Source organism: Otolemur garnettii, unplaced genomic scaffold (assembly GCF_000181295.1).
Source record: "Otolemur garnettii isolate 467f Iridium unplaced genomic scaffold, OtoGar3 scaffold00008, whole genome shotgun sequence".
NCBI lineage: Eukaryota > Metazoa > Chordata > Mammalia > Primates > Galagidae > Otolemur > Otolemur garnettii.
The window spans coordinates 2778760-2805591 of record NW_003852403.1 but is presented as its reverse complement, the minus strand read 5'-3'; the positions used below and the strand labels follow the sequence as shown (position 1 = coordinate 2805591).

General features: G+C 37.3%; 1 pseudogene; it reads left to right on the top strand.

Moving 5' to 3' along the window:
* Positions 1-26375, top strand: part of LOC100952678 — a 52745-nt pseudogene extending 26370 nt beyond the window's left edge.
* Positions 26376-26832: the final 457 nt, after the last annotated feature.

Sequence of the window (26832 nt, the reverse complement as noted above, 5' to 3'; positions counted from 1 at the left end):
AAAAAAAAAAAAAAAAAAAAAAAAAAAAAAAGATCATGAAACAAACTTCCACAAATTGAAATGACTTGAAAGCATGCAGAGGATAATCTGTAATCACAGCTGAATGAAACTAAAAATCAGCAACAATAAGAAAATCTGCAAACACTTGGAAACTGAAGAACACACTTCCCTCTAATCTGCATTAAAGAGGAAGCATTGGGACAAAAAAATAACAAAACAAAATATGTTGAACTTAATGAAAATGAAAATTCAAAATGTCAAAATTTGTAGGAGATAGTTAAAACAGTGCTCAGAGGGAAATTTATAGCCCTGAATACATTCATTTAAAAAGAGGAAAAATCTCAAATCAATAATCTAAGCTCTTACTTCATAAAGCTAGAATAAGAAGAGCCAACTAAACCCTAATCAAAGAAAAGGAATTGTTAAGGATGAAAATAGTATCATATAAATTGAAAGTGAATTAAAAAAAGAAAAGAAAATAAAGGACTGGTTATTTCAAAAGATCAATGAAATCGATGAATCTATAGCACAACTGATGAAATAAGAATGAGAAAAGACACAAATTATTAATATTAGGAACAAAACAGAGAATATGCAGAAATCCAAAGGATAAAAAGAATATGAAACACTCTCCAAATATAAATTTGACTTAGATGGCTTAGATGAAATGAGCCAATTTTATTTGGGTGTGGTGACTCACTCCTATAATCCTAGCACTTTGGGAGGCTGAGATGAATGCATCACCTGAGCTCAGGAGAGTGAGACCCCAAGGCTACAAAAAAAAAAAAACAAAAAAAAAAAAACTAGCTGGGCATTGTGGCAGTTGACTTTTCCCAGCTAATTGGGAGGCTGAGGCAAGAGGATTGCTTGAGTCCAAGAGTTCGATGTTGCTACAAGCTTTGACCCCATGACATCCTAGCCTGGGTTAAAGGGTGAGACTCTGTCTCAAAAAGAACAAAAGAAGGCCAGGCATGGTGGATCATGCCTGTAATCCTAGCACTCTGGGAGGCCGAAGTGGGTGGATTATTTGAGCTCACTAGTTTGAGATCAGCCTGAGCAGAAGCAAGACCCCAAATCTACTAAAAATAGAGAAAAGAAAATGAGGCAAGAGGATCACTTGAGGCCTAGGTGGAGGTTGCTGAGCTATGAGCTATGACATCAGGGTTCTCTACCCACGTGACAGCTTGAGACTCTGTCTCAAAAAAAAAAAAAAAGAAAGAAAGAAAAGAAAAGAGCCAATGTCTCAGAGTATGCACACACACACACCCCCTCACAGTCACTCACATACTGTCACAATTTATTCAGATTAATGCTGGCTTGTTATCCATCTTTTTGTTGGTCACACTTCATATTTTGAGGCTATCTCTGCTCACTTCTGATGATGCCCTGTATAAATAAGGTCCCATTCACTAAACCACTTGCCCACTTTACTTCTTCTTTAAGCTTAGTGAATCTGTAATGGTAAACACCCAAGTTCCTGTGCTTAGACTCATGGTGCCTTCAAATCACCCAATCCAACCACATAACTGGAAACTGCCTGGATGTCAATAAAGGCTTTGGCCCATAGAGTTCTCTCTTTTCCTTCCCTTCCTTTCTCTTTTTCCCCATCCACTATGTAAATGAGCAGATCCCAAATGGCTTTCTGCTTCCTGAGTCATGTTGCCATCCTATTTGGGATCTTAAGCTTAATGTTTTCATGTTTTGGTTTGAGTAGCCCTTACTGTTCCATACCTGACCACACCAAACCTAACTTAAATGCCCCACTTAAAAAGTTATAATTCATAGAAACACACACAGAGATACACAATAACATAACTCACCTAATAAATCATTTGAATAACCCTATAACAATTAGAAAATTAAATTTGTAATTTAAAAACTTTCAAAAAAGAAATCTCCAAGCCCAGATGGTTTCACTAGTGAATATTAGGAAGTACTTAAAGAAAATTTAGCAACAATTACCCCAGTATCTCCAATAAAACATAAGCACATGAACATATCCCAATTCATTTTATAAAACTAATATTATCCTGATACCCAAACAATATAAAGACTATTTGAAAATTACAGAACAATTATTTCTCATGAATAGAGACAAAAAATTCTTAAAAATATATTGGCACATAGAATTTAGCTATATACATACATACACGTGTGTGTATATATTAATATATACTTACACATAATATAATCAAATGAAGTTTATTGTAGGGATGTAAGGCTGGTTCAATATTTAAAAACCAGGCTGGTACAGTGGCTCACCCCTGTAATACTAGTACTCTGGGAGGCCAAGGCAGGTGAACTGCTTGAGTGTACGAGTTGGAGACCAGCCTGAGCAAGAGTAAAACCCATCTCTACTAAAAATAGAAAAACTAGTCACGTCATGGTGGGCACCTATAGTCCCAGCTACTTGGGAGGCTGAGGCAAGAAGATCACTTGAGCCCAGGAGTTTGAGGTTGCTGTGAGCTGGGACATCACAGCACTCTACCCAAGAGCAATAGAGTGAGACACTGTCTAAAGAAAGGAAGAAAGAAAATAAAGGAAAAAGAAAAATTAGCCAGGCATTGTGGTGTGTGCCTGTCATCCCAGATACTCAGAAGGCTGAGGCTAGAGGATAGATTGACCCTAGTAGTTTGAAGTTGCTGTGAGCTACAATGACACCGCAGCACTCTATACAAGGTGATAAAGTGTGGCCTTGTCTCAGTTAAAAAAAAAAAAAAGCGGTGCCTGTGGCTCAAAGGAGTAGGGCACCGGCCCTATATGCTGGAGGTGGCGGATTCAAGCCAAGCCCTGGCCAAAAACTGCAAAAATTAAAAAAAAAATCAATATAATTAACCATATTAAACAGTAAAAATAAAAAGAATTATATGAACATATTAATTTGACATAATGTAATATGCAGTCATATTTTTTAAAATACTCACAAAATGAGATAGAGGAAAAATTTCTAAACTTAATTAAGACTATATACAAAAATTCCAGAGATAAAATTATTGATACTAAAATTATAATAAAGAAAGAAAACTGTGGCTCACACCTGTAATCCCAGCACTTTGGGAGGCCAAGGTGGGTGGATAGCCTGAACTCATGAGTTCAAGACTAGCCTGTGTTAGCATGAGACCCATCTCTAAAAAATTAGCCAGGCATTGTGGAGGGTGCTTGTAGTCCCAGCTACTTGGGAGGTTGAGGCAAGAGAATGCTTGAGCCCAAGAGTTAGAGGTTGTTATGAGCTATGCCAGGGCACTCTACCAGGAGCAACAAAATGAGACTTTGTCTAAAAAAGAAAAAAAAAAGAAAGAATAATGAAAACTCAATACTTTCCATCTAAATTTCAGAGCAAGGTAAGGATATCCACTTTTACAGCTCTTTTACAATGTAATAATAAAAGAACTAGCTTCTGCAATAAGGGAAGAACAAAAAAAGGCATACATGCTAGAAAGGCAGAAATAAAAATGTCATTATTTGCATAAGACATGATTGTGTAGTTCTAGGAAATTTCTAAAACCCTTGTAGAATGAGTCAATGATTTCAGCAAAGTCTCAAGATAAGAAATTGAAATACAGGGGGAGAGGCAAGATGGCCAACAGGCGCCAGCCTCAGACAGAAGCTCCCATCCAGAGGGAAGGATAATGTTGAGAAAATACCCAATAAAGTTAAAGATTGGGAGCCCAGCCGAGAAAGAAGAGTGATATCTGCAGGACACCTCTGCTGAGGCAAGTTGAGACTCCAAGAAAGCAATTTACAGGTACATAATACATCTCAAAGAAAAAGTGTCTGTCCCTTCCCCCAAGAAAGTTGTGGTTTTCTCTTTGTTTTCTCTTCATCTGCTCCTATAAGTTTTCTACAGGCGAGCAGTGAACTGAGGACCTATTATCTTACCCCACGTGTGAGAACCACAGGAAGGGGGGGTCTACTCCCCTAGAGGGACCCTGCTGAGATTCTAAACACTCTCTCACCTGGCAGAAAAACCAAATAAATGTTTTCACTGCCATTTTAAATTTCTAGTCCACCCTTCCCCCCTTGCCTACAGAGACAGTGAGGAGGGGCACAAAAGCAGCATCCTCCACCCCTGCGAGAACAAGTGCCCAGTCCCAGTATTACAGCCAGAGGCTGGCTAGACCCATGTATATTCCACAGGAGGCGGTGGAGGAGTCCCCCATTCCAGGAACTCCAGTGGGAGGCCCCAGAACTGCTTGCTAGAGCCGCGTGCCTCCTGTAGGCAGTGGGTGGAGAAGGAGTTCTCCACTCCAGGCAGGCCCAGAACTGCTTGCTAGAGCCACATGCACCGTGCAAGGGCTGGCGGAAAACTTCCCCTCTCCAGGAGGCCCCATAACTGCTTGCTAGAACTGCGCGTGTCCCAAGGGCTGTGGCGGAGGACCCCAGCTCCAAGCGGGCCCAGAACTGCCAGACCTGTATGCTCCCGGCATCCCTGGCCAGGCACCTGAGAACTAGGAGAGGACTGTCAGTTGAGAGGGAACCATACTAAAATGGTGGTACCTCAAGGCAAAGAGCAGCAGCCACAGAAGTGGGAACAACATGGCTCATACCCCTGAGGCTCTTCCAGACAGACACGCTCTGCCTCTCTGGGCAACCAGAGGAAGCCCGCATCTTCTCCAGTGGAGGCCACTGACTGAACAGTTCTGGTACAATCTCTACATGGTGTAAATTCAGCATGGGCAGAATCAGCGGAAAAACTTTGGTAATTCAATAACCAGAGTAGATCAACTTCCCCAAGGAAGGATGGGGCAGATGCAATTGAAGATCCCATCCATAAAAATATGGCTAAAGTGTCAGAAATCGAGTTCAGAATTTGGATAGCAAATAAGATTGACAGAATGGAAGAAAGGAGGGAATTAGAATTTCAAGAAATTATTCAAAAGATGTCTCAAGAAATTGTTCAAAAGATGTCTCAAGAATTCAATGATTTCAAAGATAAAATGACCAAAGATTTTGAAACACTGAGGCAAGAGGTTGCAGCCATCAAAATCTAAAAAATATGGTAGAATCCCTCTATAACAGAATGGAACAGGTAGAAGAAACAATCTGTGACTTTGAAGACAAAGCTTCTGAACATGCCCAAGCACGTAAGGATGAAGAGAAATGGAAAGCAAAAATAGATCACTCTCTCAGAGAGCTCTGGGATAATTTGAAAAAAACTAACATTCATCTTATAGGAATCCCTGAAGGCCACGAAGTGGCTTCACAAAGCACAGAAGCTGTACTTCATGAAAGTATGAAAGAAAACTTTCCAGATATGCCAAGAGATTCTGAAATTCAGATAGCAGATAGTTTCAGAACCCCAGCATGACTCAACCTGAAAAAGACATCCCCCAGGCACGTCATAATTAACTTCACTAAAGTTAGTATAAAAGAGAAAATTTTGAAAGCAGCTAGAATCAAGAAAACCTTAACCTACAAGGGGGAGAATATTAGAATGACTGCAGATCTCTTTGCTGAAACCTTTCAGGCTAGAAGAGGTTATTCATCTACTTTTAACCTCCTAAAACAAAATAACTTTCAACCCAGGATCCTGTATCCAGCTAAACTGAGTTTCATTTATGATGGAGAAATTAAATACTTTAATGACATTCACACTTTGAAGAAATTTGCCATAACTAAACCAGCCCTCCAGAATATTCTCAGACCTATCCTCCATAATGACCAGAGCAATCCTCCACCACATAAGTAAACTCACAGAAAATTTTCATCAAATTCCAACTTCTACAGTGGCTAAAGGATTAAAGATGTCCACTGGACTTTTGAAAAACTCAATACCCAAATTTATACCAGGTTTATCAATATTCTCAATCAATGTGAATGGCTTAAATTGCCCTCTAAAGAGGCACAGATTGGATACAAAAATTCAGGCCAGATATCTGCTGCATACAAGAATCCCATCTTACCCTAAAAGACAAATATAGACTCAGGGTGAAAGGATGGTCATCTATATTCCAAGCAAATGGAAAGCAGAAAAAAGCAGGTGTTGCAATTTTATTTGCAGACACAATAGGCTTTAAACCAACAAAAGTAATCAAGGATAGAGATGGACACTTTATATTTGTTAAAGTTAACAATCAATACGATGAGATTTCAATCATCAATATTTATGTACCCAACCAGAATGCACCTCAATTTGTAAAAGATACTCTAATAGACATGAGCAACTTGATTTCTCCCAGGTCCATCATAGTTGGAGATTTTAATACTCCTTTGGCAGGGTTGGCTAGATCTTCCGATAAGAAGCTTAGCAAAGAAATTTTAGATTTAAACTTAACCATTCAGCATTTGGATTTAACGGACATCTACAGAACATTTCATCCTAACAAAACTGAATATACATTTTTCTCATTGGTCTACAGAACATACTCCAAAATCAATCACATTTTAGGTCACAAGTCTAACCTTAGCAAATTTAAAAGAATAGAAATTATTCCTTGCATCTTCTCAGACCACCATGGAATAAAAGTTGAACTCAGTAACAACAGGAATCTACAGACTCATACAAAAATATGGAAGCTAAATAACCTTAGGCTGAATGATAGGTGGGTCAGAGACAAGATCAAGAAGAAAATTACTAAATTTTTGGAACAAAATGATAATGAAGATACGAGTTACCAGACCCTCTTTGATACTGCAAAGGCAGTCCTATGAGGGAAATTAATAGCACTGCAAGCCTTCCTCAAGAAAACGAAAAGAGATGAAATTAACAACTTAATGGGACATCTCAAGCAACTGGAAAAGGAAGAACACTCCAATCCCAAACACAGCAGAAGAAAAGAAATAACCAAAATTGGAGCAGAATTAAATGAAATTGAAAACAAAAGGATTATATAACAGATCAATAAATCTAAAAGTTTTTTTTGAAAAGGTCAATAAGATAGATAAACCTTTGGCCAACCTAACCAAGAAAAAAAGAGTAAAATCGCTAATTTTATCAATCAGAAAACCTAAAGACAAAATAATAACAGACCCCTTAGAAATTCAAACAATCCTTAATGAATATTACAAGAAATTTTATTCTCAGAAACATGAAAATCTGAATGAAATTGACCAACACTTGGAAGCACGCCACCTTCCAAGACTTAGCCAGAATGAAGAGGAAATGTTGAACAGGCCTATAAGCTTCAAATTCTGAAATAGCATCAACTATACAAAATTTCCCTAAAATGAAAAGCCTGGGACCAGATGGCTTCATGTCAGAATTCTATCAAACGTTCAAAGAGGAACTAGTACCTATACTACTTAACCTTTTCCAAAATATAGAAAAAGATGGAATACTACCCAAAACATTCTATGAAGCAAACATCACCTTGATACCCAACCCAGGAAAAGATCCGACAAGAAAAGAAAATTATAGACCAATATCACTAATTAATATTGATGTGAAAATATTCAACAAGATTCTAACAATCCCTAAGAATCCAGAAACACATCAAACAAATTATACACCACAACCAAGTGGATTTTATCCCAGGATCTCAAGGCCGGTTCAACATATGTAAATCTATAAGCATAATTCATTGAATAAAAATATTAAAATCAAAGATCATATGATTCTCTCAATTGATGCAGAGAAAGCTTTTGATAATATCCAGCATCTTTTCATGATCAGAACACTTAAGAAAATTGTCATAGAAAGGTCATTTCTCAAAATGATAGAGGCCGTCTATAGCAAACCCACAGACAATATCGTACTGAATGGAATTAAATTGAAATCATTTGCACTCAGATCAGGAACCAGGCAAGGGTGCCCATTGTCTCCATTGCTCTTTAACATTGAAATGGAAATGTTAGCCACAACATGGGAAGAGAGGAAAGGGAGAGAAGGGGAAGGTGGAGGATGGGTGGAGTGAGGGTGATTGGTAGGATCACGCCTATGGTTCATCCTCTAAGGGTAAATGTGAATCTCTCTAAATGTAGAATATAAACATCTTAACACAATAACTAAGATAAAGACATGAAAGCTATGTTAACCAGTTGGATGAAAGTATTTCAAATTGTATATAGAAACAGTATACTGTACACCATGATAGTATTGATGTAAACTTCTATCATTTAATAAAAAAAAAGAAATTGAAATACAAAAATCAACTATATAGCTATATACTACAAGGGAAAATATGGATACTGAGATTAAAAATACAGTATCAGGACCTCTTTGGCCTTTTCTTTTGGAACAATAGAGGACCATTTTCTGTCTATGGGGAACATATCTTGCTCTGTAAGTCTATAACTTGTTCTTTCTCTGTAAATGTATCTTTCTCTTTGTCAATAAAAGTTCCCTTCCTTGCTAAAACTTCGAAAAAATAAAAACAACATCAGTGTGCTCACATGTGTAATCCTAGCACTGTGGGCTGCCAAGGCAAGAGAGTTTCTTGAGCTCAGGAGTTCAAGACCAACCTAAACAAAATGAGATCCTATCTTCCCTCAAAAAATGGAAAAATTAACCAGGCATTGGTGGTGCATGCCTATAGTCTCAGCTACTTAGAAGGTTGAGGCAGGACATTCCCTTGAGTCCAAGAGTTTGAGGTTGCTGTGAGGTGGGCTAAGGCGATGACACCCTAGCCCAAGCAACAGAGCAAAATTCTGTATCAAAAAACAAAACAAAACAACAACAACAACAAAGCAGCAGTATATACAACAATTCTAAAAAGGAGAGAAACACTGAAGTAGGAGTCTCAGCAAGAATGTAGAGAACTTTATGCTAAAAACTGTAAAACACTGATGTAAGAAATCAAGTGAGAGCCATACTGTGTTTATAAACTGGAAGATTCAATTTACTAAAGATTTCAACTTTTTCCAATTCAATATATAAGTTTGACAAAATTTCTATCAAAATTCCAGTAAGATTTTTAGTGGATATAAACACAATTATTATAAACTTTATATTGAAAGGAAAATATACTAAAATAGAAAAATAACTTAAAAGGAAGAATAAAATGGAATAAACCAGTGTATGCACTTCTAAGACTAATTACATACAACAACAATGAAAGCCTCATGGTACTGGCAGAAGGAAAGAAACAAAGATCAGTAGAATAGAATAGAGAACCCAGAGATGAACCTATACTATTATTTTAACAAAGGTGTAAAAGCAATTCAATGGAAGAAATATACTTTTTCAACAAATGGTATTTGATCAATGTGGTATCCATAGGGGAAAAAAAATCTTGAACTAAATGCTGTGTCTTGTGCAAAATTAACTCAAAATATATTACAATATTCAATGTAAAATGCAAAATGACTTATCTTTTAGGGAACTAAAACACAGGAGAAACTTTAAAATCTAGAACTAGGCAAAAAATTCAGTTTTGATATTAAAAGTATGAAAAACAAAAGAAAAATGGTAAATCAGGCTACATGAAAACTAGAAATTATTTTTAAAATCAAACCCTGTTAAGAAGATGAAAATACAGAGCTGGTTTGGGTATGGCAAATTTCTTCAACATGTACAGATTAGGGGGAAAATGTTTCCAAATAGCATATACCATGTCAAATATCTAGAATATGTAAAAAGAAAAATTGTCAAGGTAAAATAGTTTTAAAAAAACTCCAGCTAGAAAATGGACAAAAAAGATTAACAGACATTTTATCAAAGTGCATATAGAGATAGAAAATAAGCACATGAAAATTTATTCTTCATAATTAGCACTTAGGAATATTTACATATGTATATTGAATTGACAATGAGTCATCAGTCTGTATCTATCATAATGAGTAAAACAAAAACACCAAGTACTTATGTGAATGTGGAAAACTGAATCATATGTTACTCCCAGTGATGTAAAATGGTACAACCATTGTGAAACAGTTTGGCAGTTTCTTAAAAAGAGCTAAATGTGCAGCTGTCACATGACTCAGCAAGCGTATACCTGGGTAGTTATCCCAGAGCAATGAAAACTTATGTTTATGCAGACTCCTGTATGGTGAAGTTTATAGCAATATTATTCACAACAATTCCCAAAGGGGAGAAAAAAATATGTCTTTTGATGGGTGAATAACTAACGTGAATAATTTTCTAGGGGATTATGCTCGGTGGTAAAAACAAACAAATAAAACAAAAAAGAAATCCCCCCAATTGCATTCAGTATGATTCCATTTACATAGTGTTCTTGAAATGAAATAGTATAGGGATGGACTAGGGATTAGAGATTGCCTGGGGTAAGAAAGGGGTGAAGAGTGGGCAAGAAGTGGATATAACTATAAAAGGACAACATGAAAGCTTCTGTACAGACAGGAACACAGTAAGTAAAGCAAGCAGACAGCCCTCAGAATGAGAGAAGATATTTGCAGGTTATGTTTCCAACAAAGGTTTAATAACCAGAATCCACAGAGAACTCAAACGTATTAGCAAGAAAAGAACAAGTGATCCCATCTCAGGGTGGGCAAGGGACTTGAAAAGAAACTTCTCTGAAGAAGACAGGTACATGGCCTACAGACACATGAAAAAATGCTCATCATCCTTAATCATCAGAGAAATGCAAATCAAAACCACTTTGAGATATCATCTAACTCCCGTAAGATTAGCCCACATCACAAAATCCCAAAACCAGAGATGTTGGCATGGATGTGGAGAAAAGGGAACACTTCTACATTGCTGGTGGGAATGCAAACTAATATGTTCATTTTGGAAAGATGTTTGGAGAACACTTAAATAGATCTGCCATTCAATCCTACAATTCCCCTACTGGGTATATATCCAGAAGACCAAAAATCACATTATAACAAAGATATTTGTATCAGAATGTTTATTGCAGCCCAATTCATAATTGCTAAGTCATGGAAGAAGCTCAAGTGCCCATTGACCCATGAATTGATCAATAAATTGTGGTATATGTACACCAAGGAATATTATGCAGCCATTAAGAAAGATGGAGACTTTACCTCTTATATGTTTACATGGATGGAGCTGGAACATATTCTTCCTAGCAAAATATCTCAAGAATAGAAGAAAAAGTATCTAATGTACTCAGTCTTACTATGAAACAAATTTATAGCTTTCTTATGAAAGCTATAACCCAATGATAGCTTTGGGAAGGAGAAAGGGGAGAGGGAAGGGAGGAGAGGGGGGAGGGTGGGTGGAAGGAGAGCAATTGGTGGGACCACACCTATAGTGCATCTTACAAGGGTACATGTGAAATTTACTAGGTGTAGAATATAAATGTCTTAACATAATAACTAAGAAAATGCCATGAAGGCTATGTTAACTAGTTTAATGAAAACATTTCAAATTGTATGTAAACCCAGCACATTGGAACCCCATGACTGCATTGATGTACACAGCTATGATTTAATAAATAAATAAATAAACTTAAGAAAAGGACAACATGTAGTATCTTTGCAGTAAAGAAAAATATGCTATATCTTGACTGTATCAATCAATACGTTGATTGTGATACCATACAGATTAAGCATTCCTCTTAATCCTCAAATCTGAAATTCAGAATGTTTCAAACTCTGAAACTTTTTGAGGGCTGATATGCTAACACCAGTACAGAAATTCTGCACCTGACCTCATGCAACAGATAACAGTTGTAATGCAAGTGCACAACACACAAGTTTATTCAATGTCTCCAAGGGGAAAAAGGCCTTTCCCTCCCAGACCCTCATTTGCTGCAATAGATCTTTTTGCACACACCCACATTCCCCAGGCAGACACAGCCACCAAGGGTAACAAAGTGGCACGTGTGCAGGTCAGACTTGACAACAGCAGATTCCCCAGGGTGCTCCACATGGGGCAAAGTCCTACATGCATTATGCACTGGTTGTTTTGTGTTTGCTTCATTTGTTTGTTTATTCTTTTGCTTATTCTCTGCTCTGTGCATAAGGATATTGTTGAAAATGACAAAGAGGCCTGTAGATACTCCTATGAGTAACAATGAGGAGAGGAAATGTAAGCATTTATGCGAACCGCCAGAGAGTCAGGCTGTTACAGAAACTAGGCAGTGGTATAAATGTGAAAATACCTTACAGAAGAGTACAGTGTGTGTTCATCATATGGACAGGACATATTATGTCCATGTCCATCGTAATGACCCAAGAAACAAAAGAATAAACTGTTGAAGTTCTATGCTAAAAATGATGCATGTAAGTTAATGAAAAGTAGAAAAATACTGCACAAATCTAAAATGAAGATCTTGGTCATGTATGAAGACATGGACCCATCAGTGTCACAGTAAATACCTGTCACTTTAGGGTGTGCTGATTGGGAGAAAACTATCACAATGAACTGAAAATTGAAATGAACTAGGCATATTCAACAGGCTGATTGTAGAAATATTTAGGAAATGTCATTAAAAAATTTGGGGTGATAAGGCATCTGCTTATCACAAAGCAGTGGAGAAATTCATTGATGAATTTTTTTCGATGTTGTTGCTGACGAAAATCTGACACCAGAACAAGTCTATGATGCTGAGGAAACATCACTGCATCATTGCCCCAGAAAGACACTAATTGCAGCTGATGAGACAGGTCCTACAGGAACTGAGAATGCCAAGGACAGGATAACCGTACTGGGATGTGCTAACGCAGCAGACATGCTTGAGTATAGACTTGCTGTAATAGGCAAAAGCTTGCATTTGTGCTGTTTTCAAGGAGCGAATTTCTTACCAGTCCATTATTATGCTAACAAAAATGCAGGGATTACCAGGGATATCTTTTCCAATTTATTTCACAAATATTTTGTACCAGTGGATCATGCTCACTGCAGGGAATCTGATAGGATAATGATTGCAAGATTTTGTTATTTCTTGACTACTGCTTATGCTTCAGCTGAATATCTCATCAAACATATTGTTGGTGTTGTGTACTTTACCCTAAATGACTTTGCTATTCAGCCATGTGACCAATGTATCTTTAGTGCAATGAAAAGTAAATATAAAAACACTTTTTTGAAGAGTGTGCGAGCAGCAGGGAGCAGAGGCCCCTTTGTGGAAGATTTTTAAAAGAAATTTAGCATGAAAGATGCCACCTATGCTGTTGCCAACACTTGGAGCAGAGTGACTAAAGTTCTATGCCCACAACTTCTGGCCTGTGACTACATTTGGTGAAGATGATGAATGAGGTGGTGACCTATAAGGATTCAGTATGCCAAATGAGAAAGAAATAATGCTTGAGTTTCTTACAAATGCAAAAATACAGCCTCCAAATCCATCCCTAAGTTAGAGCGGATATCAAAGCAGTCTTTAACATCCATAAGGAGGCGCTAGTTGTTCATTCATTGACCAATGGTGAAAGGGCCAAAACAGTTGTAAATCAAGGTGATAGTGACAATAGTGAAAATGAAGATGATGTGAACATTGCAGAAAAAGTGAAATGACATGGTGGAATGGGCTTGTTGAAGGACTGAGGCACCACGCATTCATTACACAGCAGCAAAGCATGCTTTATGAAATCAAACCGAACCTTCTAAGACCCAGAGACATTGTTTTGGGGCTGATGACTCTGGGGGAAATACTTTTAAAAACCACCACGCAGAATGCCTCCTGACCCCTGTAGGATCCACTGCCTGATCTCTCAACTGATACTGATTCTTCTTTTCACCTAAATGAAACCCCACAGTGGACAGCAATCTTTTACTCAAATCACAGCATTGTAGATGGAGACTGAAAACCTGCTATTGTCTGTTGCTCTTGTCTATCAATCAGCTGGGGCAGGTATTCTGGTGATGCTACTGTTCTGCTTAGTTGCCCTGAATATATAATTTATTCACCATATAAATGTTAGGCTTTTTTTTACTGTTCAGTACTTATGTGTGAATAATTGTAAAAAAAAAAATGGTTGGCTATTACTGGCATACATATTCTGAGTCAATCTTAGAGCATCTACATGGTTGGCTGAAATGGGCTACACCTTTGTTTTCTGATGGTCCAATGTATATAAACTTTGTTTCATGAACAAAAATATTAAAAAGATGGGCAGCGCCTCTGGATCAAAGGAGTAGGACGCTGGCCCCATATGCCAGAGGTGGTGGGTTCAAATCCAGCCCCGGCCAAAAACTGCAAAAAATAAAAAAAATTAAAAAAAAAAGATTGCATAAAATTACTTTCAAGTTCTGTATGTTTATAAGTTGTGCATAAAACATAAATAAATGTTGTGTTTAGCCATGGTTTCCATCCCTATGATATCGCATTATGTACAGGGAAATATTTCAAAATAAAAAGAAATCCAGCATCTGAAATATTTCTGGCCCCAATCATTTTGGATAAGGAATAGTCAACCTGTACTAAAATTTCCATGTATGGTTTATGCAGTTTTCATCAATAGACTTTACTACATGGAAATTTTATTCATTATTTCTTAAAACAGCAGAGAAATCTACAATTAACTAAAATAAAAAGTTTAAATAAATAAACCAAGGACATCCCACATAAAGAATTAGAAGATCTTTTATGACGGTGAAATACTCACTGTATGAGCAATGCTTTACTGTATTGAGGAATCTAATATAATTTAATTTAGAGAAGGCATCACAGAAGAGTGGGCATAGAACTAGGCATGAAAAATTAGCAAAATCAATTAGCAAATGAGACTGAAATCAGCATCAGAGAACCATGAGGACAGGCAGAGGCAGGGTTTTAGTGAGGATTTAGGAGAGCAAACATGGTATGGATGGGAGAACAGCAAAGGTATTTCTAAGACTTCATCCATAGGGTCAGAAAAGACACAAAAACTGAAAATTCCCCAAGTGAAGAAGAATGTGGTTATTGTTGAAAAGTATATCAGAACTATGATTTGTGAATGCCTTGAGAACAAGGACATTTCTAACTGAATATTGTGTCACCAAATCACAGTCTAATACCTTGTGCGTAACAAATGCTTCATTAAATGCTGTTACTGATTTCACTGAAACCAATTTCATTGCAGCGATGGGGACAGTAGACAAATGTCCGTGGGCCCGAGAGTGAACGTGAAGTGAGAAAACAAATGATGCTTTTTAAAAAGTCTTGGTTCTGAAGGTCTGAGGCAAAAAAAAAAGTAAAAGGCAATAACAGTTTACGTTATGTTCTTTCTGTCATTTTAAGATGTGATATAAATTTTTGTTGAGGAAAGAGAAAGCAGGGATGAGAGAGAGAGAGAGAGGGAAAAAAGCCAGGAGCAAAGATAAAAGGTAGGTATGGAAATGAGCCTCAAGGAGGTGGAGTGGATGCAGATGTTTGTGGGGAGTGTGGTAGGAGTGCATGCCAGGTGGCCTCTAGTCTTCACCTGAGTGGGAGGTGGATCGTGCCCTGCTAAGACAGAGGAGAAAGAACCGGCTGGAAGTAAGTCTCAAGTTCAACATAGATGGAAAACGGGACTGGAGAATGAGTTACTCGCACGCGCCCATTCCTTTTAGACACTTGTCACTATGTGGGCAGCATCTTTCTTTATGGAAAGGTTCTTCCGAACTTTGATATTAGTATCTTCACACCCAAATGATGTATGTCTCTTCAAAGCCAGGCTTTCTGCTAGCAATAACACATTCAAAAGGGTGATGTATCAATGTCTCTATTTCCCAAATCATATTAATTGGTACAGTATATTTTTGAACTTATATAAACATGCTATTTTTTTCCAGAGACATATTTACACTTTTTTCAAGGACCAAAAAAATGGAGAAGGCAAGAGATGGATTTGCTCACTTAGCTTTGTGTGTGCACTCTATTGAACACAGAATTATCTTATAAGTCAGAAGAGAGTGTGACCTATTTTTAGACAAATGCTTTTGTAAATTTCATGCACAATGGTAGAAGGGTATTTTAAGCCCTAATTGAACTAAACCATCTCATTACCTGGCTATACTGACCGATGAACGTTGCCATGGCGATGAAGCAATCAAGTCAGCAGAACCTACTGTGAGAATTTTCCATTTCCAAGTGCTTTATCAAGTTCCATCTTGTTCATCTCCAAACACTCTGTAATCAACTAGGATATAAAGAAAACAATTTAATGGCACAGATACAGCCTCCACGAAATGAGAAAAAAGAGACCTTTTTTAAAACTCTTATGCCAAAACATAGTGCTGTATAATGTACAAAAGACGCATTAAAAAAAAGGTTTCTCAACAGTAAATTAAAATCTTTAGGGATCTATGTATTTAATTGTATAAGCTTTTAGACATATTCAGATTAAAATCAAAGCTCCAACAATGAAATGTTTTGCCGGCCACACAATTGGCCTCAAATATAATTATAGCATATTTAAATAAAATGCTTTGGGCCTAAATAAGACTTTTATTTTAGTGGAAGTTAGGTGTTGGCACAGAGTAGGTAACTGTCATGCTCAAAGATAAAATCTAAGTATGAGAGTTCAAAGTAGTTTCAATTCATATCTCAAAATTGAAATATATAAGTATAAAGCAACTATAAAATGATTAAGATTTTTATCTCACACATTTACTAGTAGTACTCTTTCTCTAACTCAGCAGTTTTCAACCTGTGGGTTGCAACCTCTTTAGGGGTTGAACAACCCTTTCACAGGGGTCACCTATCCTACATATCAGATATTTACATTACGATTCATAACAGTAGCAAAATTACGGTTGTTGAAGTAGCAACAAAAATAATGTTAAGGTTCCCCAACATGGGAACTGTATTAAAGAGTCGCAGTATTAGGAAGGTTGAGAACCACTGCTCTAACTTAAATGCCAATATAAATTCTTAAATCCTAAGTTATTGTCAAATTATGTTCAAGAGGAGAAAGAAGGGGGAAAACCAGAAAAATTGTATCCCTGCAACCTTTTTTTTTATTGTCATTTGCTGTATGGGACAAAAACTACGTGGAATAAAATGCTTATGACAGGACTAAAAAGAAAGGTTTGGGATTAAAATGGTAATAGACTAAATCAATATGTGTCTTCTAAATGTCTCATTAAATTTTTCAAAAAGGTATGCTAAAATATAGTACACAATCACACCAAACCAAAAATAACATAAGACAATATACTAGAATACACAGTTAATTCATACTAACCAAAATTTGTGTGCCACACAAGCAGGTGATATCTATGTTTTATTTGACAAGTGTATACCCCAAATCAGGAATAGTTATTTCTCAGCACTTAATAGGTTCTCAATAAACATTTGTTATTGTCATTGTTAAGTGTATAATTATTGAGAATTGATTGAGAAGAAACTTTCTGGACTACATACCACATGTTTTGCCCAGATATCATGGACAGCTTCCAAAGAGAGCAGGCAAACATGATTCCTCATCCGAGAGGAAAACCTACTATATAATTTCTATTATCTGAGCCATTCAAAACAAGAATCATTGCTCTGTTTTCTTGAAATAATTCTCCTTACGTTTACTTGGCTCCACAACTCCCAAGATTCCACATAGCAAGAACAAGATAAAAATACAAGGTATTGTACTGCAACTTTGTAAATAGAAACAGAATTTGATATAAAATTCAGGAGCAATTCTTTCTAGGTTATTTAGATTTTTATATCCTACATGATACAAAGAGAATTACAGCAAACAACATTTGCTACTTGGCTTCATCCTACAATTGGACTGTCAGAGCAAAGTAGGTTCAATTGAAATTAATTCAGTACATCCACATAAAAAAAGAATATCCATTCACACAAGAAACCAACATCAGGTGATACACTCTCATCCATATCAGATCTGATCTGAGTAGGAAAAGATGCTAGTATCCAAGTGGACAGTCATCCCTGCAGCTATGGTTGCTGGGTGCATGCTTTCCTGCTTTCCTGAGGCCAGCCTGACTGACACAGAATAAGAGCCAAAGCAATCGTTAGTGGAACTTGTGAAATATTGCTTCAAAACTTGGAAAGATTCACAGAAACAAGTATCGAAAATAATTTTTCTAAAAGGAAATAAAAAAATTACATATGTGTGTATATGTTTACACGCACACACATAACGTCATACCACTGACTTTGTATTTTATCTCCACTTATTTTCACTCACTAAACATAAATACATGAATTTATTCCATAAAATTAAAATGTAGCCTATAATATAAAATTTAACCTTCCTAAAAATATGGTTTTAGCCAAAAATGTATTATAAATGTCTAGAACACTAGCTCTTTGGTCATGAATGAAATTCTCCATCACTGCCTGATTATTATGACAATTTTGACAACTTTATATAGTTTTTTGGGGGGAGGGGGCTGGGGCTGAGTTTGAACCCACCACCTCCGGTATATGGGGCCAGTGCCTTACTCCTTTGAGCCACAGATGCTGCATATCTTGGACAAAGAGAAGTAAAAGTCTCAGTTGGCAATTACATTTGTAGAAGCATTTGTATCAGTACTCTATCTTACCAAATATTGGTCTGTGGCCCTGAGATGAAACTTTATCCCCTCAACCCAACTGATCTTCCATTGTTGGTCTCCGTGGCAGAACTCTACTGTTATTTTCTTTCTCCCTTTTTCACTTCATTTTCTGCATTACCAAGAAAGCCAAAAGGAAAATCTTTCTATAATAGTAATAGTTTAGACTAAGAAAAAGATATGTAGCTCAAGTAGCTAAGTTGCAAACCACATACACCAGAGCTGGCGGGTTCTAATCCACTAATCCAGCCCAGGCCTGCCAAACAATGACAACTACAATCAAAAAATAGCCAGGCATTGTGGTCGGCAGCTGTAGTCCCAGCTGCTTAGGAGGCTGAGGCAAGAGAATTGCCTAAGCCCAAAAGTTGAAGTTTGCTGTAAGCTGTGATGCCACAGCACTCTACCCAGAGCCACCCAGACTCTGTCTCAAAAAAAAACCCAAAAAAACATATATATATATATATATATATATATATCTTGTAAGGAAAAATAAAATGTTAATTTACCAATTAATTCTTTCTTCTCTGATCTTCTCACCTTTCTATCTAGGCTCACCTTTCAACACACAACCCCTCCGAAGTGATTATACTGTGAATTTATGTCAGCTAATTCATTCTTTCTCATTCTCTCTATCTGTTCATAAATCTCCATAATTATAGTTTTCTATACATTGGCTTATATTTTTATTTGGATGGCTACCTTAACACATGAAGTTTTCTCTTCCACAAATTTCTATATCAGGGAGATAATTTACTAGACTTTTCTAGGATATTGGATAAAATCATCTCCTGCGTTTTAATTTTATTTTTCTTCCTATACTCTGTTAAGTATCAGAAATATTCCTATAAATATTGGGAGCATTACCTTAGTTATAAAACTTTCTTTTTTATATTTTTCTTTTTTGTGAACACCAAAATTCATAAGGCTAAGTAGCTCTGCTAATCCTCAATGAATAAAATTTTGAAAGTGTTTCTGGGACGATTTTATGAGACAAGATTTAGGGCTAAGTGCTTCTTTAGAATCGCCCTGCCTAGTCAATCTCTCTGATTTGAGAACATAAACTCCCATCACATCTCATGATTTAGAGTAATAACTTTGTTGTAAGAGCCAAAAAATACCTAATTAGCCCAGTTGTCATGAACGTTGCCTGTGGACAATTAAAGCATGACAAGTTTACACAGTAGGGATGACGTTCAGACATAGAAAATGTGACTTAAGAAATGTAAAGTTAAATTCCATGAGGGGATTCCAGATGAGACTGCCTAATGCATTAGAAAAATGCAAACAAATCTTGCTCATAGTCCAATAAAATCTATGGAGGCACAGTTCTGACTTGCAGTCAAAATTTTTAATCCTCAAATCTCCTGTCTTCCTATGCACATAGGAAATCTCCTGTCTTCCTATGCACACCCTGTAGCAAACTTTTCACTACATTAAAGTATTGGCTTATGTCAGGCACAACTTTTTCAAGGCTTCTTCCCTGCTGATTTGTCTCTCCTGATAAAAGATTCAGTTGGCCTTATGAAATGCTGTTGGTGTAGTTTTGAACTCCATCAGTTTCCTTGAGACGTGAGCTCACATCAGAAACATGTCTTCCCAGACGCTGAGGCACACGTTTCTCTTTCTGGATCCTTGAGCGACATAAACTTTGGCTACTCATCCTGGCAATTGGAGCAATATATGGCTAGTTTTCTTCAAATCGTGGCAATGTCCAAGTACCCACATATTTGCCTACCAAGGTAAGAGAAATGTTCTTTGATCCATTGATACACTGTGAAATCAGTCACCAGTGACAATTTTTCTGCGAGTTCAGAGGGAACACTTGGGGTCCCAGACTGAGCCTCTGATTATCACTGAACCATGCACAAACATAGCAAGTGTCTTTCCTGGGCTACAGCCAGCTGTTAGCCTCAGGATAGCCACTGTTGACTAAACTTGACACATGCTTAGTATTAGTAACATTGCTCAACAAACAGTGGAAGTAAAGAAAACTATGAGTTTTTTTTCTTTTTTGGTTTTGTTTTGTTCTTGTTTGAGCACATATACATCAGGCATAGTATATAAGCAGTGTACAATGACCTTGTTGTCTTAGTCCATTTGTATTGCTGTATAGAAATACCTAAGACTGGGTAATTTATGAAGAAAAGAGGTTTATTTGGCTTACATCTCTATGGGCTGTACAAAAAGCATGATACCATCATCTGCCTGTGGTGAGGGATTCAGGGACGTTCCAATCAAGGCAGAATGCAAAGAGGAGCTCTGTGTGCAGATATCACATGGAGAGGCAGAAAGCAAGACAGAGAGCAGAGAGGGACCAGGCCCTTTCCAACAACAAGCTCCTGCATGAACTAATAGGGTGAGAACTCACTCGGTGTCACGGGGAGGTCACCAAGCCATTTATGGGGCATCCACCCCCACAATCCAAACACCTCTCACCAGGCCCCATGTCTAACATTGGGGTTTCAGTATGAGACCTGGCAGAGCTAAACAAATCATATCCAAATCATAGCACCTTTGCAAGAAAGATGATTACAACTCTTCAGATGAAAAACTCAAGGCTCACTGGGGCTCGTAACTGATTCATGGCCATGCCATTTTCCATTTTGAATATAGTTCCATTAGGTTTTATCAGTTTAAGGGATCTGTCATCCTCCCCAATATACACTGGGGTCTTTAGAATCTCATCCACAGTTTCCACTTCTACTCCAAACCCCCACCTTCACTTTGAGACATGTCAACATTTGTTTGATTTTTACTTTTCAATCCCATCCTTACAACCCCTGAATTTTTTTAATTTAGGAACTTTTGCTGTCACTTCTTAGAAATGCACTGTGCCAGTGACTTCAACAAGCTCTCCAACACTTGACCTTCAATTGTCTTCTAGTCCTCCAAGATCTCTACCTCATCCTTCTCTCTGAAGACCTACTTCTGGAACTACCTTTTCTTGAACCTCATCATCTTCTTTACACATTAATCCCTCTGTTACCTCTGCCACAAAACTCTAAACCTGCCCCTGTTTATCCTACATTTCTACTCACTACTCTTTCTATAGGACAGAGACATCCTGGTCAAAAAGATTCAAGTGGGCAGCCAGGCTCCAATATAAACCCGAGATTCTTAAGTTTCTTGAAACTTCAAATTAGATAATATTGTTGTATCTTTTGTAAACCTATCTTTTCTCTCTCGATATATACTTCCAATTGACATACAAACATGTCACATGTTTCTCCCTTTAAAAAAATTCACATACAAAAATATCAGAATCCTAAAATACCTTCTAGTCTTTGCCATTTCTCTCAGACTTCTAGACTATTTAATTTGTTTCTTTATTCATTTTTATTCTGGATATGTCCCCATCATTTCATTAAAAGAGCTCTTGATGACTTCACCTATTTTTGAGGCCAGCAGGCATTTTTTATCTTCATCATACTTAACGTGTCTACAGCATTATGTACCATGAGCCATGCTTCTTTTCCTCCTATGGACAGCCTTGTGTTGAATTTATTTCTACCCTTACATCCTCCCCTTCTCTGCTTCTTTTTAAGGCTCATTTTGTTCTTCATAGTCATCATGTAGAGTTTCTAAAAATAAGGCCAAGTTGTAACTCTAATTTCTCTTAGTAAGTACATGAAACAATGTCCATAGTTTCAATTTCTAATTGTACTTAGTTGACTGACAAATGAAATCTCTACACTGAGCTACCCAGTGAAACTATTTTCAGTGTGGAAAATGTTATATAATCCTTGCCATCTCGTATGGAATACATATTGAAAAACTTTAATTTATTCCATTGCTTTTGAGATAAGCATCTTAGGATACATTCAAGACCCTGTAGAGTCAACTCTCCTCATGCTCTATCTTATTTTACCATCATCTTATTCTAACTTTTCTATTCTAGAAATGTCACATCCAGTCTTTCTCCCACTCAAAACTTTTGAATGCTTCCTTTGAAGCCTTTCCTTACTCTCACTAATCTAAAATATCTTACTAAATTATCTTACTAATTCTCTTATTATCTGCCAATCATTAGTGTTAATTTGCATGATTCTTTGGTTAATATCTGACTATTTCATATGACAGTAAAGCTTTATTTGTAGATGTTTCGCTCACAATTTTATTCCCAATGTCTAGCTAAGTTATTTGAATGTAACAGGTATTTGCTGAATATGTGCCAATGAATAAACCTTTCCCAAAATACTAGGCTTCTAAATATCTCAAACTACTTCTTATATTCATTTTGTGTGTCCCAAATCCATCTCATAATTATTTTATCATTTTTTGTTTTTCTTTTTTTTTTTTTTTTTTTTGACAGAGTCTCAATCTGTTGCCCTTGGTAGAGTGCCATAGCATCATAGCTCACAGTAACCTCAATATCTTGGGCTCAAGAGATCTTCTTGGCTCAGCTGCCCAAGTAGCTGGAACTATAGGAGCCAACCAAAGCACCCAGCTGGTTTTATATTTTCTGTAGAAATAGGGTCGTGGTCTTGCTGAGGGTGGTCTTGAATGCCTGAGCTCAAATGATCCATCCTCGTCAGTCTCCCAACATGGTAGGATTATAAACTATGAGTTATTCCTGGTAAAATTATTTTAGTACTCTCTAGTCCTATTGCTGTGCACACACACACACACACACACACACTCCCCTACTACAGGCATGCCTCTCGATAATGCAGGTTCTGTTCTAGACTATCACAATAAAGTGAGTATCACAATAAAACTAGTCACACATTTTTTTTTTTTTCAGTTTCTCAGTGCATATGAAGGTTGTATTTGGGAACAGATTCAACATATCTGACCAAGAGGAACCTGGCATTTGCCTCTACACAAAGAAGACCCAAAACAGCTAGCAGATAATTGCACTTCAAATACGGAATCTAAGAGAGGTCACTGGATAGAGCAAAGAAGTGACAAGAAATATCTGAAGTATGTAAAGAGAGAGAAGTCAGCAAGCTGGCTCTGCTGGAACTGGATGGGGAAGGCTCCCAAGTAAGAGCAAAGAATAAGCAAGAGAACCTCTGTGTTCCACACTCCTACCACAAACTCTTGCAAGCATAGCCACTGGAGACACCTTCAACCCTCACTGGCTCTGAGCTACATCATTACATCAGAGAAGGAGCACATACTGCCTCCTACATACATTCCAAGACTCAAGCAGCTGAGTCATGTTGCCATTTAGAAAACCCAGCCCCCACTACACTGCATCCTGCCCTAGGTCTCTATGACTGCTGCATCTCCACATCAAGGTGGTACAATATTGGTTTGACCCAGAAGTGGAGCAGGATCTCAGCAATCAAGCCTGCAATGTCCTATACTCCAGGAAGTGGGAGGTCCCAGGGACTGAAGCAGTCCTTGGAACTGCCCCCAGGCCAGGTGACTAAGCATGAGGCTAAGGACCTGGGGCTTATGCTGCCTTATTAATCTCCTTGGATGTATGTTCACAACACCATGGTGGCCCTAGCAACTGGCCCAGAAAACCTGTGACTGAAGCCTGAGCAAGCTGTTTGAAGGACTGCATACTACACTCCATTTACCACCACAAGCATCTATGCACTCTTTTCCAGAAGTCTGGGGATGGGCCTATCAAGCATGCTTCAACCACAAGAACCAGCACTCACTCAGACATGCCACCTGGGATTGGGATATCTAGGCCATTATAGCTACTAAGAACACCACTGTGTGCTGCCTGGGAGCCCAAGGGTTGTCCCACCATTGTCCCTGACATTGCCAACATGATGCACACTGCCAAGAGGCACAAGAACACACATCCTGCCTCTGCCATTGGTAGCACTAGAACAAGTTGCCAGGAGGCTGAAAAATAAGCCTTTCAGGATCTACTAATACTAGAATGTGCATATGTAGATCAGATCCTACAGACAGAGTGTTGGCCTTCCACTACCACCACTGAGTCACAAGAACTAGACAACCTGGCATCCATATCCCCAGAAAAGCCTTTCCATAGCATTCACTAATAGCCACAGCCTAAGCCACTGAGGAAATCATAGACAGCACTGACACTATTCACAGATGAAGAAATTATAAAGAGACCATACCACTGCATGCTCTCAGAATCAAAGCAAAAGTGCCCTACCCAACCCATACCACAGACATATCTCCAGAAAATGGTCTTCCTCTAAAAAAAACCAATTTAAAACATTGGAAGAAGTGACTGTTACACCAGAAACTCAAATAACAACATAAGGATACAAGAAATACAAAAAAGCAAGAAAATGTGACATCTTCAGAGGAACACAGTAATTCTCATACAATAGATTCCCATCAAAAAGAAATTTATGAAATACCAAAAATAATTTTTAAATAATTATATTAAAGAAATACAATAACATACAGAAGAAGACAAATTACAGATATAAAGAAGTCCTTAAATAAGTTCAAGATGTGAATGAGAAACTCACCAAAAAGATAGATATCATAAAAAAAGAAGGAAATGAATTTTTAACTGAATAATCAAATGAATAAAATAAAAAATAAAATCATGACTTTCAACAATAGATAGATGAAAAGAATTTCAGAACTTGAAGACAGGACTTTAGGGGAAAAAACCATTCAGACAAAAATAAGGAAAAAATAAAGAAGAATGAAGAAATAAAATCTGAGACATTACAGAAATACAAAAGATTATTTAAGACTATTAGAAACAATTATATGTCCACAAAATAGAAAATCTAGAGTAAATGGATAAATTCCTGGACACATAAAATACAACAAGATGGAATCAGGAAAAAATAGAAAAACTGAGCAGATCAATAGCATGTAATGAGATTAAATCAGTAATAAAAAATTTCTCAACAAAGAAAAGCCCAGGATGGGATGATTCATTGCCAAATTCTACCAAACTTATAAATTTTAACTAATACCAACTCTCCTCAAAAATTTGAAGAGGAGGAAATTCTTCCTATCTTAATTTGAGAAGCCAGTATCAATTTGACACCAAAGCCAGGCAAGGACAAAAAAACAAACAAACAAAAACAAACTTTTAGGCCAATATACCTGATGAGCATAGATACCAAAATACTCAACGAAACACTAACAAACAGAATCCAAGAGCACATCAAAAATATAATACACTTTTCCCAAAGGGTTTGCTGTCAGAGCACAAATGTTGTGAAAACTTCCCATTAAAGACAAAAATGGAAAAGACTCATATTCCATAATCATCACCAGACACAAAGATTCAGGTAAATCCACTACTAGTGGCCATCTGATTTACAAATGTGGTACTATAAACCAAAGAACTATGAAAAAAATTGAGAAGGAAGATGCTGAGAGGGGAAAGGGCTCTTTCTAGTACTCTTGGATTTAATATAAACTGAAATCTGAGCCTGAGTGTGGTATTACCACTGATATTTCCTGAGACCAGCAAATATTATATGACCATCACTGAAGCTCCAGGACACAGAGAATTTATCAAAAACATTATTACAGACACATCTCAAACACACAGTGATGGCCTGATTATTTCTGCTGGTCTGGTGCTGGTGAATTTAAGCTGGTATCTCAAAGAATGGACAGACTCATGACCATGACCTCTGAATACTAATTGTTGGTGTTAAGAAATGGTTTCCATTTAGCCACCCTACAACCAGAAGAGATATGAGGAAATCATTAAAGAAGTCAACACTTAAATTAAGAAAACTGGCTACAACCCTGCCACAGTAGCATTTGGGCCAATTTCTGGTCAGAGTCAAGTGCTAACATGTCTTGGTTTAAGGAATGGAAAGTCATCTGGAAAGACAGCAGTGACAGTGGAACTGCACTGCTTGAAGCTCTACATTGCATCCTACCACCAACTTGTCCAACTGACAAGCCCTTGGGTCTGCCTCTCCAAGATGTCTACAAAATTGGTGGTATTGGTACTTTCCTTGTGGATCGAGTGGAGACTGATGCTCTCAAACCCAGTGTGGTGGTCCCCTTTGCTCCAATCAATGTTATAACTGAGAAAAAGTCTGTTGACTTGCACCATAAAGCTTTCAGTGGAGCTCTTCCAGGGGACATTCATCAGAAGACTGTGGGCTTGGAGCCAGCAAGTCCCCCAATCTGCTCTGTGAGTTTGGGCCCATTGCATCCTCTCCATTAGATAGGGTAAGCTAAGTGCTCAAGTATTGTAAACAATTAAAAAAAGACAACACACACATACACACACACAAATCAATTTATATCCAGAAAAGGATCTGAATAAATATTTCTTAAAAAGTGACATACAAATGGCTGAGGCTATGAAAAAAAAATCTCAATATCAGTAATAATCAGAATAATGCAAATCAAAACCATAATAAGATATCATCTTGCCCCAGTTAGAATGGATATTATAAAAAAGATAAAAAATGACAGATGCTGCTGAGAATGCAAAGAAAAGAGAATTATATGTTGTTGGTGGGAATGTAAATTAGTATAGCCATTATGGAAAACAGTATGGAAATTTCCAGAAAAACTAAAATAGAAACACCATATAATTCAGCAATCCCACTACTGTGTATTGTGTTTACTCAAAGGAAGGAAAATCAGTTTAACAAAGAGATACATGCATCCCCCCC